We start from the raw sequence: 19,294 nt of genomic DNA, 5'->3' as shown, positions 1-19,294 counted from the left end.
TACTGACAGCTCGGAGCCTGGAGCCCACTTCAGATTCTGTGTTTCCCTCTCTCTCTGCACCTCCCCCACTCATTCTCTGTCTCTCTCTCTCTCTCAACAATAATAAATAAAAAAAAATTTAATGAGAGAAAATATTATTTTTTATATTTATATTTTATTTTTATTTATACTTTAAGGATTTAAGTAAGCTTCTAGATTGTGTTTTTATGTAGATAATTTCTGAACGCAAAAACAAAATGGTGTTCACAAGAAGGTAGTATGGGTTCTCTAAGATCTAATCATGTAACTTAATTCTTTTAAATACAGTTACTCTATTAACAGATACCATCATTTATTAAATGTATTTATATAACATATCATAAAATTTTGAGAAATTAAGAAGGAAATTGGTTTGGTGGACAGTATGGTAACATGGATTAATAGCTGAAGAACCTTATTTAAAGGATATAGATTAGTATAATGGTTATCAATCTCAAGAGTGGTCTGTAGTCAGATGCTACCCATTCTATTCATTGGCTTATCCTCTTTATTATTTGTATTAAGAACTTTGATGAAGGAAGACCACTTTCTTGCACCATACACAAGAATAAACTCAAAATGGATCAAAGACCTAAATGTGAGACCTAAAACCATAAAGTAACTAAAGAAAATGTAAACAGTAATCTCTTAGCCATCATGGCCTTAGCAACATTTTTCTAGATATGTCCCCTCAGGCAAAGGAGACAAAAGCAAAAATAAACTATTGGTACACTGAAAACTATAGAAAGCTTATGAAAGAAATTGAAGACACACACAAAAAATGGAAAAATATTCCATGCTCCTGGATAGGAAGAACAAATATTGTTAAAATGTCAATACTACCCAAAGCCATGTACATATTCAATGCAATCCCTATCAAAATAATACCAGCATTCTTCACAGAGCTGGAACAAACAATCCTAAAATTTGTATGGAACCAGAAAAGACCCCAAATAGCCAAAGCGATCTTGAAAAAGAAAACCAAAGTAGGAGGCATCACAATCCCAGACTTCAAGCTATACTACAAAGCTGTAATCATCAAGACAGTATGGTACTGGCACAAGGACAGACACGCAGATCAATGGAACAGAATAGAGAACCCAGAAATGGACCCACAAATGTATGGCCAACTAATCTTTGACAAATAAGGAAAGAATATCCAATGGAATAAAGACAGTCTCTTCAAGTGGTGCTGGGAAAACTGGACAGCAATATGCAGAAGAATGAACCTGGACCACTTTCTTACACCATACACAAAAATAAACTCAAAGTGGATGAAAGACCTCAGTGTAAGACAGGAAGCCATCAAAATCCTTGAGGAGAAAGCAGGCAAAAACCTCTTTGACCTTGGCCACAGCAACTTCTTACTCAACACGTCTCTGGAGGCAAGGGAAACAAAAGCAAAAATGAACTACTGGGACCTCGTCAAAATCAAAAGCTTCTGCACAGTGAAGGAAACAATCAGCAAGACTAAAAGGCAACCGACAGAATGGGAGAAGATATTTGCAAATGACATATCAGATAAAGGGTTAGTATCCAAAATCTATAAAGAACTTATCAAACTCAATACTGAAAAAACAAATAATCCAATGAAGAATTGGGCAAAAGACATGAATAGACACTTCTCCAAAGAAGACATCCAGATGGCCAACCGACACATGAAAAAATGCTCAACATCACTCATCATCAGGGAAATACAAATCAAAACCACAATGAGATACCACCTCACACCTGTCGGAATGGCTAACGTGAACAACTCAGGCAACAACAGATGCTGACGAGGATGCGGAGAAAGAGGATCTCTTTTGCATTGTTGGTGGGAATGCAAGCTGGTGCAACCATTCTGGAAAACAGTATGGAGGTTCCTCAAAAAACTAAAAATAGAACTACCCAAGGACCCAGCAATTGCACTACTAGGCATTTATCCACGGGGTACAGGTGTGCTGTTTCGAAGGGACACATGCACCCCCATGTTTATAGTGGCACTGTCAACAATAGACAAAGTATGGAAAGAGTCCAAATGTCCATCGATGGATGAATGGATAAAGAAGAGGTGGTATATATGTATATATATATATATATATATATATATATATATATACACACACACACACACACACACACACATACATACATACATAAATACTATGGAGAATGACTCGGCAATCAAAAAGAATGAAATCTTGCCATTTGCAGCTACGTAGATGGAACTGGAGGGTATTATGCTAAGTGAAATTAGTCAGAGAAAGACAAAAATCCTATCACTTCACTTCTATGAGGACTTTAAGAGACAAAACAGATGAACATAAGGGAAGGGAAACAAAAATAATATAAAAACAGGGTGGGGGACAAAACAGAAGAGATTCATAAATATGGAGAACAAACTGAGGGTTACTAGAGGAGTTGTGGGAGAAGGGATGGGCTAAAAATGGGTAAGGGGCACTAAGGAATCTACTCCTGAAATCATTGTTGCACTATATGCTAACTAATTTGGACGTAAATTTTTAAAAAATAAAAAATAAAATTAAAAAAAAAAAAGAAACCACTAAAAATTAAAAAATAAACCGCTGGGACTACACCAAAACGAAACAACAACAACAACAACAACAACAACAACAACAACAACACTTTTATATAGTGAAGGAAACCATCAAAAAAATAAAAAGGTAACCTGCTAAATGGGAGAAGATACCTGCAAACGATAATCCAACAAAGGGTTAATATTCAAAATATTTAAGGAACTTCTATAACTCAACACCAAAACAAACAAACAAACAAACAAACAAACAAACACAAAAACAATCCAATTAAGAAACGGGCAGAGAACCTGAATAGATGCTTTTTGAAAGAAGGCATACAAATGGCCAACAGACACATGAAAAGATACTCAATATCGCTAATCATCAGGGAAATAAAAATCAAATTATAGTGAGATATCATCTTCTATCTGTCAGAATGGCTAGTGTCAAAAAGACAAGAAATAGCAATTTAGGCTATAAGGGTAGGTTAGCATAACAATGGGACCCCAAGAGTCTTGGCTTGTAATGGATGTAATAGAAAGAATGGACACTCCTAGGTAGGGTCCATCTAATTGTTTCTTTAGACTTGACCACATATGACATGCTAAGCCTTGTCTATTCATTAAAAAGAGCTTTGATGAAAGAAGAAAGTAAGCAAGAGGACTAACACTTTATCATTTTTGTTCAAGGACACACTTGCCACTTTAACCCATTTTATCTCCTTTGGTACTTAGACAGTCAGTGATAGACTCAGTGTTGGCCCAAACTTAACAAGATGAAATTTAACAGTGTAAAAGTAATTCTACATATAATTTTGAAATCAATTGGCCAATTATAGGTAGGGGGTATTTGAGTTTGACAGTCCATTTTTAAGATATTCAGGTTGATTTCATGTTCAGTATAAACCAACAGTTAAGATCTATCTGCTCAGATAAGAGGTAGTGTCACCTTTAACAGCATTATTAGAAGAAGTATAGTGTCTATAACCAAATGAAATAATCACCTGGTGAAAAGTATACTAGTCAGTTCATATGTCTCTTATGGGTAAAATAATTTTAAGGACATTGACAACTTAATGCCTATAGCTGGTGAATTATAGGGGTAGATAATCTGGATACTAATAGTTCCCATGAGAAGTTGTTTAGCTTGAAAAAGAGAAACCTAGGAAGGATTCCAAAACAGTCCTTCAAAATGTCAAAAAGGATTGGCCTTGGAGTCAGTCAGGGTCTGGCAAGAAATAGATGAGGAAATAAAACCCAAACAGATGATGGACTTAGGTGGAATAATTTGAGGAGAATTTAATAAAAGGAATAGTTATAAGGATATAGACCGGGTTTTGAAAACCAGGACCACAGTAAGAGACTTTACACTCATTAAAATTTCTACAATAAGAAAGACATAATAATAAGTATTGGTAGAGGACATGGAGGAATCAGAACTCTCGTACATCACAGATGGGAGTATAAGATGGGCAACTGCTTGGAAGAGTCTGTCTCAGATTCTTACAAGGTTAAACCTTGTGAGTTACCGTATGACTCAGCAGTTCCATTCTCAAGTTCATTCAAGAGTTGAAAACATGTCCACATGAAAACTTGTACACAATGCTCATAGCAAAATTACTCATAATAGCCAAAAAGTGGAAAGAACCCAAATATCCATGAACTGATGAATAGATAAATAAACTGTGGCGTATCTATACAATGGGATATTATTTAGAAAGAAAAAGAAATGATGTACTGATACACCCTTCAACATGGATGAACCTTGAAAACATTTGATAAGCTAAAAGAGCCAGTCACAAGAGACTACATATAGTATGACTCCGTTTATATGAAATAGCCACATAGCCAAGTCTTTAAAAACAGAAAGTAGATTTGTGTTTGCCTTAGGCTGAGGGGTTGAGAGAAAACAGAGAATGACTGCTAATGAGTATGGAGTTTGTTTTCAGAGAGATGAAAATGTTCCAAAATTGATTGTGGTAATGGTTGTATAACTTTATGAATATGTCAAAAAACCATTGAATTGTACACTTTAAATGGGTGAATTGTGTGGTATGTGAGTTATATCTCAATAAAGCAGTTATTGAAAGGAACCAACAAGGGTGGTGAAGTACTCTGGGGATAATAATAGCAGAGAGTTGTCACCACCTCTAGGTCTGAAGGGACCAGGAGAAAGGAGCTGTATGGAGAGGCCCACCTGACTAGGGAGATAGATACCACCAGACTCTGAAAGTCACTTGCAAGGAGGGAGCTGCAGAAATAACGTATCCTGACCTCACTCTTTTCTTACTGTTTGATCTCTGGCTGAAGCCTCTCATTTTCAAAACCCCACCGGAAGCCTGGGAGCAAGGGGCTCTCTTGATATGTTATAGAAGTCAGCAACCCAGGACACAGAGCTGGGTGAAAGGTGGGCTTGCATCTGGGTTTGAAACACAAATGATTATGCATAGCTCTAGAACCGAGACCAATAGAGGAAAGTTAAAATTGGATGTTTTACACCAAGATGAAGGGCATTTGGGGGTGCCTGGATGACCTAGTCATTTAAGCGACTGACAGGCTCAGGTTATGATCTTGTGGTTCTGAGTTGGAGCCTCTCATAAGGCTCTTTGTTGTCAGCATGGAACCTGCTTCAGATCCCACGTCAGATCCTCTGTCCCGTCTCTCTCCACCCATGCCCCGCTCATGCACGCTCTTGCGCTCTCTCTCTCTCTCTCTCTTTCTCTCACACACACACACACACACTCTGTCTCTCTTTCAAAAATAAAGACATTAAAAAAAAAAAAATTGAGCCTTCCAGTCTGTCAACATGGATTTACTTATTTAAAAAAAAATGAAGTGCATTTTGATTTCTGGATAGAGTTGTACGGAGTCTGAGATGACTATAGAGAAATTACATAGAGGATTCTAGTTTGAAGTGAAGAGTTGAATTAATTACCTCAGAAATTTCCTTTGTAACTCCAAGTTTCTGCTTCTAATCTCTGGCATATTGGCAGCGACTGTATTATCACTTGGCTAGCTGTGGTTTTAGAAGTTCAAGATTTGGGCTGGGCTAATAGAACATGGTAAAGAAGGTACATTTTGATGAGAATGAAAAAGCAAAGGGAATGTTATAAGTATGGGGTGTTCGCCTTGAGATCAGCTTCACTGACAAATAAATTGAACTCTAATGTGGTCAGAGGCAGGTCTGAGGAAAGAAGTGGCAGAAGAAAAAGAAGCTTGTTGTCAAAGAAGATGTAAGATTTGGAGAAATAAAATTTGCCTACTTAACTATTTTACTGATTATGTATTTTAGCCCTACTTTTCTTTTTAGTTTAAAATGACAGTAAAAATATGGCACTTTAATATTCTAAGAAAATTATAGTCGGCTTTCACGAACATGAAAGATGTCAAAGAAGCGTGTGTGTCTTCTCTCCTGTGTGTTTCAGTAGATTTCCTTCCGGATTTGTAGAGGGGGTGCTAGATCGGCCATGGAACCCACATCTGACTCTGTGCTGGCCAGGAGGCACACTTTATGTCACTCTTCACTCCTTTTTATAAACGGGATCTAGAGGGTTGGGATATGGGGTGAAAGTGATAGGAGAAGAAATGGAAAGTTACTTGAGTGATTGTGTTAATGGAGATGCTACATTTGGCAACCCTACCGTCTGCAGGCTACTTACGTTGAGGAATTTAGGGAAGTTATTTGATGAGATGGTTTTCTAAACTTGGTACTTTTACTTTGTGCCATGTTTTATATCTACTACATTAAATATATAGCAGTATAATCATTTACGTGGTCCATTGCCAAAACACAGAAATGATGATGCTCATTTACAACTGTGGACAATATCCAAATAAACCACTGATTATGTCCTGCCAACTTGAGTGGATATAGGATTTGGAAGAAATACTGAAGACTGTGGAAGTATATTTTCTATTTTAATTTGTTTCTGGACATCCAGATACATATCATAAATACTTGATTAGATTGGATTTTTAGAAATGTAACTTTTTTCCTTTCAATATTTTGTACAGTAATTTTGCTCTTTACTAAAGGCCAATAGTTTTAGATTACTTTTTATTTCTACAAGTGCTATATTAATTTTTATTAACCAGCAACTCAAATTATTGTCAATTCATTGTCATGGATGATGTTTCACTGGAATAGGGCATTTAATTTGGTAGAGGACATTTAGTATAGGATTATTGTTCAGATGGACATTTCCCACTTACATGACAAGTACCCAGGAGTAGAACTTTCTCAATTGCTTCCAATTCCCCATATTTATGTACATTTTATTCTTCGCTGTTGTTTTTGATTTCACAATGAAATAGAAGACATTTCTGTATAAAGTTCTTTCATGAGACATTTGGCTTGAGTGTAACAAATATTTATGAATAATGTGGGGTTAATATTAAATGGTTTAATACCTAGAGCACACAGAGTCTGATATGTAGTATTATAAAAGTCATACACAAGGCCTGGGATGTAGTAGAGCTTAAGAAAAGATAGCTATGATGGTGATGATGATAATGACTATAATGTAATTAATATACAGTTCTCAAAGTCATTTTTACATAGTGATTTAAAGGTCAAGTCATATAATTAAGAACTTTAAAACATTTAATCTTTTAAGTTTATTTTTAAAATTTTACATAAATCTTGAAGCTGAAACATGTGCTCAGTATGAGGTATCATCAACAGACCTTCAGAAGCATGAGCGTGTAAGTTTCCTTTCCATTCCTGGAAAAATGTGAAACATATACATCCAGGGATGGTGCTAAATATTTGTTCTGAATTATCTGATCTCCAGACCTATCAGGTCAGACGACCAAACTTAGGCTATTCCTTTAGCATTCATTATGTGCATTGACAGCATGAATTTAACTGCCTATGATTTATCAGTGTATAATCTTTAAGAAATTGTTTCTACTAAAGGCAAATGTCTGGATACGGATTTCTGTACTTTTTAAAAGGCCATTATGTTAGACCCTGCAAATTCTGTCCTTTTAAATAAAGACTCATTCAAAAACAATTGCTTGTAGTGTTCAGAGCTAGGAAGAATGTTGTTTGGGAAATATAAATTTCTGTTACATTGTGACCTCTCTCCTGAACTCCACACACACATGCCGGAATGGCTCCTTGGCAACTCCACACTGCACATCTATATGAGCCCTGGATGTGCCCCTTCACACCTGTTTCCCTGGAAGTCTTTCCTCGACCCAGGTAAAGGAAAATCCATTCTTCTCATTGCTCAGACCCCAAAACTTTCATCATCCTCGACTCCTATCTTTCACTTATACTCCACCTAATCCCCTGGCAAAACTCTGTCAGCATGACCTTCAACATATTTCCAAGCTCTGAGGACCTTTCCTCATCTCCACTATTTCCAGTCTGGTCCAAGCCACCATCATTTCTGCTTGCGGCTGTAGGCTTCTAACTGGACTCCTGCCTTTGTTCCCCTTCAGTCAGTTTTCATGTGGCAGCCAGGGTGATCCTTTACAGTGTAAATCAGACTAGTCATATTCTGTCCTTCTCTGCTCCAGACCCTGCAATGGCTTCCTTCCTCAGGGGAGTCCTTAACCGCGGCCCTCATGGAGCAGAGTCAGCCCCTATCCTTCTGTTTGCTGAGTTCACCTTCCGCTTCTCCTCCTCTCACTCACTCCGCAGTAACCATACTGCCCATTGGTCTTTCTCTAACAGGCTGGGCACCACCCTTCTTAAGGCTTTTGCATTCTACAAGGTTTCCTCTACCTATAATGCTCTTGCTCCATTACTGAATTAGTCATACCAGCCCTTCCTTCAGGTCTTGACTCAAATGGCACCTTCTCAGTGAGGCCCTTCCTTCTCCTCTAAAACTTTATCTAGCACTTCCCTAAACACTTTCTATCACCCCTTTAATTTTTGTCCTTAGACCTTTTCTAACTAACATAGCATAATATCAATTCATTTATCTTTTTTTCTTTCTCCCCGAGTAGAATGTTAGCTGTACGAGGGCAAGGAGGTGGTTAGTTTTTTGTTTTTTTTTTTTAATTTTTTTTTTTAACGTTTTATTTATTTTTGAGACAGGGAGAGACAGAGCATGAACAGGGGAGGGTCAGAGAGAGGGAGACACAGAATCTGAAACAGGCTTCAGGCTCTGAGCTGTCAGCACAGAGCCCGATGCGGGGCTCGAACTCACGGACTGTGAGATCATGACCTGAGCCGAAGTCGGCCGCTCAACTGACTGAGCCACCCAGGTGCCCCAAGGAGGTGGTTAGTTTTGTTTACCGCTCTATCTCTGGAACCCAAGTTAGTTCCTAGCAAATGGAGACATTCTACAGATATATGTTGACTAAATGAATAATTCAAGGTTGATTTTGGCTGGTGTCTATATTTATGGTTACAGAAAGTATAAATAATGCACATTGTTTTCTTCTTGAATTCCATATAGGCAGCTTTGTGGTTAAAGTCAAATTCTTACTAAATTATTTTTTTCCTCCCACTCTCCCTGACGTATTTGTTTAATTAACTACAAGTCTTTTGAATTTATTTATCCAACTTTTATTGAACACCAAACTGTATGCAGGCCACTGGATGAGGCTCTTAAGAGACATGATCCACTTAAAAAAATTTTTTTTTAATGTTTATTGATTTTTGAGAGAGAGCGAGAGAGAGAGGGCGCAGGCGGGCATGAGTGGCGGAAGGGCACAGAGAGAGGGAGACAAAGAATCTGAAGCAGGCTCCAGGCTCTGAGCTGTTAGTACAGAGCCCCATGTGAGGCTCAAACTTACCAACCAAATGTGAGATCCTGACCCGAGCTGAAGTCAACTGACTGAGCCACCCAGGCGCCCCATGATCCACCTTTAAAGGATACTTCCAACTTAGTTAGTAAGGCAAAACTAGCAAATGATCCATGTAGAAGGGCTATTTTCAAATATAAGAGAAAGCTGTTTAAGAGGGATTCAGGGGCACCTGGGTGGCTCAGTTGGTTAAGTGTCCGACTTCGGCTCAGGTCATGATCTAATGGCTCATGAGTTCGAGCCCCATGTTGGGCTCTGAGCTGACAGCGTGGAGCCTGCTTGGGACTTTCTGTTTCCCTCTCTCTGCCCCTCCCCTGCTCCTGTGCTCTGTTTCTCTCTCACTCTCTAGATAAATAAATTAATTAAAAAAGAACCATCGATTTAATAGCCATGTGTCTATGCATTGTACTTACAAACATACATATGTCCAGAGAAACATACCTTTCACCTGATTTATCAGGGCCTGCCTAACTGAAAGAAACATTCCCAATCTATCAACCTTGGGTAACAATCTGTATTAATATTAAAAATAGACACATATTTAATTATACTTCCTCTTTATGAGACAGGATGTTCTGGTTGCTTGTTTGTTTTGATTTTTAGTTTGTCAACAACTAAAGCTGCTGTTTCATCTGCAGCAGTGTCTGGCTTTTTGAGCGTTTGTTGTGGCCAGACTGCCCTTTTGCTACTTGTAGCTGAATGAGCATTTCTGTACTTCCCAAGATACCGTTCTCACACCAGGAATGCATGCCTTTCACAGCCCGGACTGTTCTTGTGCCTTCTATCTGAGATGGCCACCTCAAGTAAAAATCACACCAGTGCAAAGTCTGCAGACTAATTTTCTCAGTCTGTTGCATACCACCCTGCACATGCCCCCTTTGAAAGTTTTACTTGTGCCCAACTTTGGTGGAAATTTCCAAGACTCTCTTTCTGATTAGTTGCCTATTAGTCAATGAAATATAAACCTGAGTTGTTTTTTCTTCCTTCATCTTTATTTAGGTAAAGCTGGACACACAGACCATGCACTATAAACAGTTTGATATCATCATCGTGTTGAACTTAGCCATCGAATTCTTTGGTTTTCCTCAGTGTATTCTTTTGCTCATTCTGCTTTCCTTTTTCAAAATATTTCAAGAGAATGGGACAATTAAAAATGCTTGCCCTTGAAAAGAAAAGCATCATGAGTCTCTGTTTGGGAATGGGGTTTATCTCTGGGTTCTATGAGCTAGATGCACACTAATTTACAGTGCTGGAACCAAATGGGTTGAAAATCCTTGTTTTCCCACCAGATGGGTTATTTTAAAATATCACAAAACTTCTGAGGTTATTTACATTACAAATGTGCTTCTTCGCACACATCAAGAATTGAGTACCATGTTTTGACAGTAACTCCTTTATGAAATTATATGTTGCGCAAGTAGAGTAAAATTCAAGTCATTCTCAAGGGAGCAGGCTTATGAATCTGGATGAGGTCACACCTCTTTAAAGATGCAGTTTGATAATCCGACATCAAAACAAAGGAATTCTGTTAATCCTCTCACAAAAGTGCAAATTGCTAATCAGATCCCTGGGCTGGGCTGGCAGCTTGGTAAACAATGAGCTTGGCAGAAGAGCAACTTTGGGCGGATAGATAGCTGAGAAGCTTGGGGTACCAACTTTGCCCCTGTGTTAGCCCAGTTGGGCCTGTTGTTTCGAAACAATTATGTTTGTCAATGGAGGTGGTTCTTGCGGTTATTGTGTTCTTGTGCTTTTCTCCTTCCATGTTAATGATGATGCAAATCAATCTTCCTGGCTTTCAGTTCACTTCGCTGGTGTATAGGCTACTATGCCCCTATATTCTTTTCACTTGGATGCATGTGTCTTTGAATTTTCATTACACATTCCTTTACAAGCCCAGAGGGTTTTCCCTCCTTCCCACAAAGAGTGTGGTGGTATTTGAAAAAAGAAGAAAAAATCCTAAGCCAACTGAAAAAGAGTGTCTCTTCTGGAAGGTGTAATAGTTAGGATTTTATTTATTTATTTATTTATTTATTTATTTATTTATGATGAAACCTGATTTGAGGTGGCTTAAAAGAAAAAGCTGAAATGTGTTGGGTAAAGGAATACAAAGAAGGCAAGTAACCAAATTGGGGGAAGGCAGGAATGGCTTCTGAGGACTGGCCTAGGGAGAAGTTGGGACCATGGAGTCCTCCTCTTTCAGGGTTTGATCCCTTTGCCTTGTCTCCCTGTCACTTTAGATAGCGACTTTACTCTTTCTTGCTGCAATAGAGATTTCTCCCCAGGGGAGGAAATGTCTCCATGGATGCCAGCTCAGGAATTTCATAGCTTGCTGCTTTTTCCATCCTACTTAAATAAAATATCTCAGGGAAGAACTCTGATTGGCTTTGCTTAGATCAGGTGCTTGTCCTGGACCCTGTGTATACATAATTTCTTATTTGTCAGAGTGTGGAATGTGCTCGCTGCTTGGTTTACTGTGTCTTCTTCAGGTTTATTGAAGTATGTAACAAGCCTGGAAAATTATAAACTCTGATGACTGTCTCAGCAAGTGAAATTATTTTGCTCATCTCAGTGCCACTCTTTTAGCTCTCGCTCTGTTTCACCCTCTTGGCATTTCCAACTTTCACCCAAACATGACTAAGAATTAATGTGAAAGTGAGAAGTATAACTTCTTCATTTTAGAAGGGGCTTCTCGTTAAGAGAGTGCACTATTTTGAATACTTCCAGCTAGTTGTGTGTCTTCTCTTAAGAGAGTGTTTGGACATTATTTGGGTGCAATGTGTGTGTTGAGAAGGAGTGAAAATTATAGTTTTGGTTGTGGTGTTGTCTTCCACTCGGTGGGAGCAGTGCACTTTTGCTGCAGTACAGTCTGGGCTGCGGTTGGCATATTGGTTTTCAGTCGGACGAATGATACAGAACCCGACAAATCTACATCTATAAGAGGAGAAACACATTAAATGGAGAGGTCTGGAGTAGAGGCTGCCCTGGTGGGGCCATGCTACCCACAGCCATAGTTTTCTGAATAAGAGCACTGTCTTTTTAAAAGCAATAGGGGGTGCGGATTGAGGGAGTGCTCACAGCGGTAAGTATAACACAGCTGTGCTCTGTTTATGCTTCGGCTACAATAAAAAAGCTATAAAATGTGAGATGTCATAGCTCCACTTTGCTTTATTTATACTATTTCCTCTGAGCTCTGTCACACTGCACATTCATCTGCTAAGTTGCAGCAAGAATGGAGATTAAAATATCACAGCTCAAAATAGGAGTCAAGCGGAAGGAGATTCATCATAGCCCTATTAAAAATATGTAAATATGGGAATGAAGTCATTTTAAAGCCATACAGCGCTGCTCCTCCTTTATGAGTTGAGATCCCTTGCGCAAGTGGTGGGCCATGCAAGTTCACCATTTCTTCCACCCATGGAAATCCTTTTAAGATTAAAGACTGTTTGAATTGCAAATTATGCATGTTTTCCTATAATCATGCCTAAATTAATAATGGCAGGAAATCTGATGTGAAACAAGGAAACAAAAGATTTGGTAATTAAAGATTATATATTGTTCACTTAATGAGAATTATTAAAATTGATATATGGAATCTCCTTTTTGACCTCAATTATGAATGACGTCTGAGAAACCTCCAGAAGTATCCCTGGATAGGAAAAGTTCCAAGAAGGAAACTGAGACTTGGAGACATGGTCTAGCTTTCCAGAATCCGGTTGGTAATGATAAAGTGAAGGTGGGAAGCTAGGGTTCCTCCCTAAAACTCTGCTAGTAAATGACTTCACATTTCTTTTATCTCTAGTCCTGACAAAAATTTCCTTTCTGCTATCTATATGGTGTGCTTAGGAGAGTAAGGAATGGGCTTTTTAGATGAGTAAATCTCCAGTGGTATTTATTAGCAAGCCTTTTATGTTCTCTTCTGTGTACACACAGAATGTTTTGGTCTCCGTATTGTCCACATGTGCCATCAGAGTAGTAATAAAGACCAACATTTGCTAAGTACTTACTGGCTGCCAGGAAGGGTCCTATGCGTTTGCTTTGTACTCATTATTTTACTCCTTACAACAGCCCTTTGCAGTTGGTGTTACTCCTCATATCTTGTAGACATGGAAACTGAGGCGAGGATCACACAGCTGATGAGTGAGAACAGGAATGTAAACCTAGCAGGCTGGCTTCAGAGCTGGCACTCTCAGCCCTAATGGCCTTTCCAAAAGGATTAGAAATCACCAGGAAGAGCACCAAGCTGGTAAAGAGCAGCCCTGGGTTCCAGGCACAGTTTTGTCATTACCCTAGTAAGCAAATTTTCCTCACCTACAGAATGCAGTGAGGAAATGATCCTGTTTTTACAGTTTCACTTTGTGTGTGTTTCTGTACTACTGCCTCATGAAAATAAATTTTTTGAGCAATAACATTAGAAGATACTGCCTCCTTGAAGTAGAAATGTTAGAAGAGCAGGTGGGCCTTTGGAAGTTGTTTAGGTTAGCCTTTTAGTGTGATGAATATAATACCCTGAAAGAATAAGTGACTTATCCAAGAATACTCAGCTACTTGGTAGAGATCAAAGGTAAAACCTGCAGGTCCTAGCGGCGGTTTCCTACATAATACTGCTACCTATGGAGTTATTAAATAGAACATGTGAACATTCTTGAAATTTGTGGAAGGAACCACGACACGTGTCTTAATGGCTTAAATTAGGCAAATTGCCATAGTATCTCAGATTTATAGCAATTTAAGATTTTAGATCATGTGTCTTTTTGGCAGACTTCGCAAGAGGATGCTAGGAAATATGCTGTAGGCTGGCAGGGGAGTAAAGTGGCCATCTTTTTATTGGCGCTTAAGAAATTGATGTTCTTGATTTTGTTTCAGTGTTGAGTGAGGTAGCATGTGATTTAACAGGCACATGATATGCTTAGAGAATGTATAAAAGTATAAAGAAAAAAATGATTTTTATAGTGATTTGGGTAATTTACATAGAGAAATAATCTGATTAAACATTATAATAATTTTTGAGACACATCTAATAGATTCACAATTTATCCACTTATACTCTAATATACAAAGAAAATGGAGCTGTTTTTGTAATGCATTCTTATTCTGGAGTCCCTACCCTACTGGGCAGATTGACAGGCACTAAAAATAAATGCAATATAACACAAAATAACTCAGTGTCTTTGCTATCAAATCATCTCTTGCTGTTTGTTTCTCTATTTCCCCGTCCAGACCCAGGACTAGGCTGGGGTGAGAGAGGCACCTTGGGTGTAAAATGTAAGGAGGCTTCCCTCTCTGGTGGCAGCCCTGTGCTTGCATGACCCTGAGGGGGATGGCTCCTTACATTTTGTGCCCTTCTAGGTGCCTCACAAACCTCACTTTCCTGCTGCCCCTCCCCTGTCCACACTAACAAAACCATCTTGAGGGGTTTATGTATCAATCATTGTGGCTGACACGGGAGTGTGGAGCACGATATCTAAGGCGGCTGGCCCTGGGGATGTCCTCTGTATCCTTCCTGGCATCTGCTCTCTGATACTGTCTCTATCAGTAGAGGCTTCTGTTCTTGATGGTGTAGTTAGCCCCACTTAGATTTTGCACTGGAGCAGCTGCTACTGACCTACCATTACCTTGAAGTCTTTCTTCCTTTCTCATCTCAGGGCTTTCTCAGTCTTCCTCTGTGTCACGTTTGTGTGTGTTTGTGTGTGTAGGGGGGGCCATGTTGGGAATGGAGAAGATGGAGCAGAACACAGAAGTTGTCAGGTCCTTTGTACATGCACACAACCTGTGAAGAATAGCCCATTTTAACTCAGTCTGTCTGGGAACCTTCCTTCCCCAGTGTTTTATTTCTCCTTCGCAGGTTAGGTGGGTACAAGAGTTACAACAGGGATCCTCTGAGAGGCCTCTGACCTCCTCCATCCTCTCCCCAACAAGTGACGTCCATGAAAGAGAACTGTTAGCCCATAGGCCCTTGGATTCCTTTTATCCAGCTGACATTCTCCTGCCCCACCTCCTTATAGGTTAAATAACAAGATGTGCAGAAAGCCTGGCCCCTGTCTCTGAGCTCTGCATCTCTCCTTGCCCTAGACTTCTTTTCCCCTTCCTCCCTAAGTACGTGAGAGTTCCTACATTGGCTCTGTCTGTTAGGATCCACATTTTGCTTGTGTTTTCTCACAGGGAATGTTTTAGAAAACTTGAAACAACTTTTCACTCTCAAATTCTGTCATTCAAGATTGTTGTCTCACTAGGTAAGCTGATTAATAGCCTCTTTGTGCTAGATAGTAGCTGACCTCCCAGCTTGCATACTGGAGTCTTCAAAGGGCCAGACCTCCAGGAGCTCATAATTGAGACAGAGGGTATATAGGGTCAGGAGGAATTATCATCACAGCATAACATAACGTAAGATGTGTGGGCTAGCACAGGCTCTCATTCTGGGAGCTAGCCTCCCAGATTAGTTCTTACTCTCAAGTTAGGATACTCTCTCCATTGTGTATATACATTGTATATCCCATCCTACAGAAGGAAGTAGATCCAGGGTTAGCTCCTCTCAAGGTGCACTACTCATTCATAATCTCTTACTGACTCTAGGAATTTGGAATGTATACACTTCTTGAATTTTCTCCCTATATTCTGCTTATGGAGGATTCAGATAGGTAATCTCATGCAATTTTATTACAATATGGTCAATGTTATTATATGGTTAGGAACAGTATTTTATGGGAACACAGAGAAGGGGTGCCCAATTTGCCTAAAATTGTCAAAGAGGGCTTCCCAGAGGAGTGAAACCCAAGTTAAGAATTAAATACTAATTATAGTCAGGCACATAGGTGGCTCAGTTGGTTAAGCATTCAACTTTGGCTCATGATCTCATGGTTTGTGAATTCGAGCCCTGCATAGGGCTCTCTGCTGTCAGCACAGAGGCTGCTTTGCATCCTCTGTCCCCCTATCTCTCTGCCCTCCCCCGCTTACGGGTGGGCGCTCTCTCAAAAGTAAATAAACATTAAAACATTTTTAAAAATAGGGGGCGCCTGGGTGACTGATTTGGTTAAGCGTTGGACTTGAGCTCAGGTCATGATCTCACAGTTGGTGAGTTCGAGCCCTGTGTCGGACTCTGTGCTGACAGCTCAGAGCCTGGAGCCTGCTTCGGATTCTGTGTCTCCCTCTCTCTCTGCCCCTACCTCACTCACACTCTGCCCCCCCGCCTCAAAAATTAAAAAAAAAAAAAACATTTAAAAAACAGTCTTTTTTGAATAAGACAGGAAGTATATTTTTGAAAGAGCAGAGCTCAGTGAAGAGCAGGACCTTGTCTGTCATACTTACCATCGTGTCCCTATCACCTAGCCCAGAACCTGGCATATTGTACACATTTAAATAGTTAGCATATAAGTGGATGAATAAATTTATCTTGAGGGCCATCACAGTTGGTTATTTTGAGTGGGGGAACCACATGATAAGATTTGTGTTTTATTAAAAATAATATGGCAGCATTGTAGTAATGAATGAAAAGAGAATGAGACGGGGAGCAGCTGTGGCAGCAGGTTCTATGAAGACTCTCGGGAGATTCCTCTTAAGTGACCTCCAACCTCTTTCTAGATACATAGAGAGTTTGTCATTCTGCAATGAGCATATGGTCGTTTCCCATGTATGTCTCACGAAGGCTTGAGCACTGCCTGTTCCCACCCCTTAAGATGGCTCAAGAAAATCAAGAGATAATTCACAGCATATTCAAGTTACTTTTTGAACACCTTCCATATAGGAGAGAGAGAGTTGAGGTTTCCAAATTATCTGTTTATAGGCAATAAAAACATTCCATTCTTAGTCCATACTTAGTCTTAGCTAATATGATAAAATACCATAAAGTGAGTGGCTTATAAACAACAGAAGTTTATTTCTCACAGTTATGGTAACTGGGAAGCCCATAATCAAGGCATCAGCACATTGTGTCTGGAGAGAGCCCATTTTCTAAATGGCCATCTTTTTGCAGTAACCTCACATGGTAGAAAGCAGTTGGAAGCTCTGTGGGGTCTCTTTGATAAGAGCAGGAATCCCATTCATAAGGGCTCCACCCTCATGAACTGAAGGCCCCACCTCCTAATACTGTTACATTGAGCATTAGGTTTTAACATAGGAATTTTGGAGGACACAAATATTCAGTGTATAGCTTATGGCATAGTATCTTGTCTGTATTTCTTGTTCAGAGTGGGTTTATGAATTTTCAGTATTGGCTATGGTAAACTAGGGGCTACATGGTGAATGAATCTTAGCACATAAGTGTCCCTATTTTCAGAGTGAAATTCTGAACAGAGGTCAGTCAAACATATGCCGTTTTGTTCTTGTGTTTATTAGCTTTTATTGGTGTGTGTCAAATTAGCAAAAACTTTGTGGCTTAAAAAAGTGACCACTTTCTAGCTCAGAGTTCTCTAGGTCAGGACTCTAGCATGGCATGGCTCTCTCTGCTCAGAGAACCACAGGCTGAAATCAAGGTTAGCCTGGTTGAGGTCTCATTATCTGCACATTCTTGGGGAAACAGAAATTTGCCTCCAAACTCATTCTTGGTGATAGAACTCGGCTCTTTCTGGTTGTAGGACTGTGGTCCCTATTTCCATGCTGGCTATCAGGGGTGGTCCATAGCTTCCCTGGGGGCTCTGTAGGTGCTCCTGCCATCCTGAAGCCAGTAATGGTGTATTGAATCCTCTTTATGCATCAAGTCTCCATCTTTCTCTGTCTTTTCCCTTTAGATCAAGATTTAAAAGGTTAGGTCCGCCCAGATAACCCCACTGCTCTAAAGTCTATTGTGTTATGTAATATAACCTATTCATGAGAGTCAAATCTGTCATATTCACATATCTCGGGAATATGCAGAGCATGTTCCCCAATTGGGAGGATTTGGGAGGGGCATCTTAAATTCTGCTTACCAAATTTGTATTTATAACCTTAAAACACCCCAAAAAACAAAAAACTACCAAGAACAAGATTGTGAACAGCTTCTTGCAGAGTGCAGTGTAAGCATTTAGTAAAAGCACAAATGAAAGTGTGATTTAATTAATATTTTGTTTGAAAACTAGCATGTCTTTTGATGAAGTTAATTTTCTAACATCTGACCTTGACAGATCAACTATTACTAATTTTTAGAAATTTTACTTGTTTGTGACTCATTCACTTCTGAATATTACTACCATTCACATTACCAAAACAAAACAAAACCAACAAAACATGCTTCTGCATTTATTACTGGGAGTGTGGAGGTGGGGGTGGTTTTTATTGTTTGTGAGCAACGAAAAAAATAAGACAAGGCCATATCATCTATACATAAACACTATCACTTCAAAGTGATTTTTAATAGTGAGAGTTCTGTTAAGGTAACTTGAGTGGTAAAGTAAAATATCTTTCAAAGTTTGGGGAATTTCTAGATTTAAATAAGGAAGGTACAAGAGTTTAACCAGCCGTATGATTAGTCAACTACAAACTCGGTCAACTACAAACACATTTCTCCACATACTCCTCACTTCTGACACCAACTCCCAAGTTTCAGACGTTTCTAAAACCACCTTCAAGTTTGACAATTTGCTAGAAGTACTCACTAAAACAGATGATACTCATAGTTGTAGTTTACTACAGGGAAAGGCTATACATTAAAATCTGCCAGGGGAAAAAGTATGTAAGGCCGAGTCTCAAGCTGGTAAGTATAAGGCTGAGACTGAGTCTGAGTTTGAGGCCTGCAGAACCAACCACAGAGCTTTCAGTGAGCTCTCCTGATAGAGTCAGGAGGCATTACTTTTCTAGTATCATTATGACAGCATGCATTGTCAACTAGGCAAGCTCACTTGAGACTTTGGCATCCAGAGTTTTTATTGGGATGCAATTACATACTGCCCAAGTTGTTGACCTTTAGTCTCCAGCCCTTCCCAGATGTCACTATGGGTTGATACCTTTAATCTCCAGTTCCTTCTAGAGGCAAAACTGATACTGCATAGCTCCAATCCTCCATCCAAAATCACACTGTTTGACTGTTGT

At 39.3% G+C, this 19,294-nt stretch overlaps 1 protein-coding gene across 7 annotated transcripts in view; it reads left to right on the top strand.

Moving 5' to 3' along the window:
* The window catches only part of SOX5 (SRY-box transcription factor 5), a 1,013,293-nt gene that overhangs the window by 164,173 nt on the left and 829,826 nt on the right, over positions 1 to 19,294 (top strand). The window contains exon 3 of one of the 7 annotated variants that reach the window (XM_045466141.1): positions 14,516 to 14,560. The exons of the other annotated variants lie outside the window; for them this stretch is intronic. The gene's annotated coding sequence lies outside the window, so the exon portion shown is untranslated. The remainder of the gene's footprint in view (positions 1 to 14,515; positions 14,561 to 19,294) is intronic. 7 annotated transcript variants of the gene reach the window in all.

Source organism: Leopardus geoffroyi, chromosome B4 (genome assembly GCF_018350155.1).
Source record: "Leopardus geoffroyi isolate Oge1 chromosome B4, O.geoffroyi_Oge1_pat1.0, whole genome shotgun sequence".
Classification (NCBI taxonomy): Eukaryota; Metazoa; Chordata; class Mammalia; order Carnivora; family Felidae; genus Leopardus; species Leopardus geoffroyi.
Note: the sequence above shows the minus strand (reverse complement) of the source record. Positions and strands in the feature narration are given on the sequence as shown.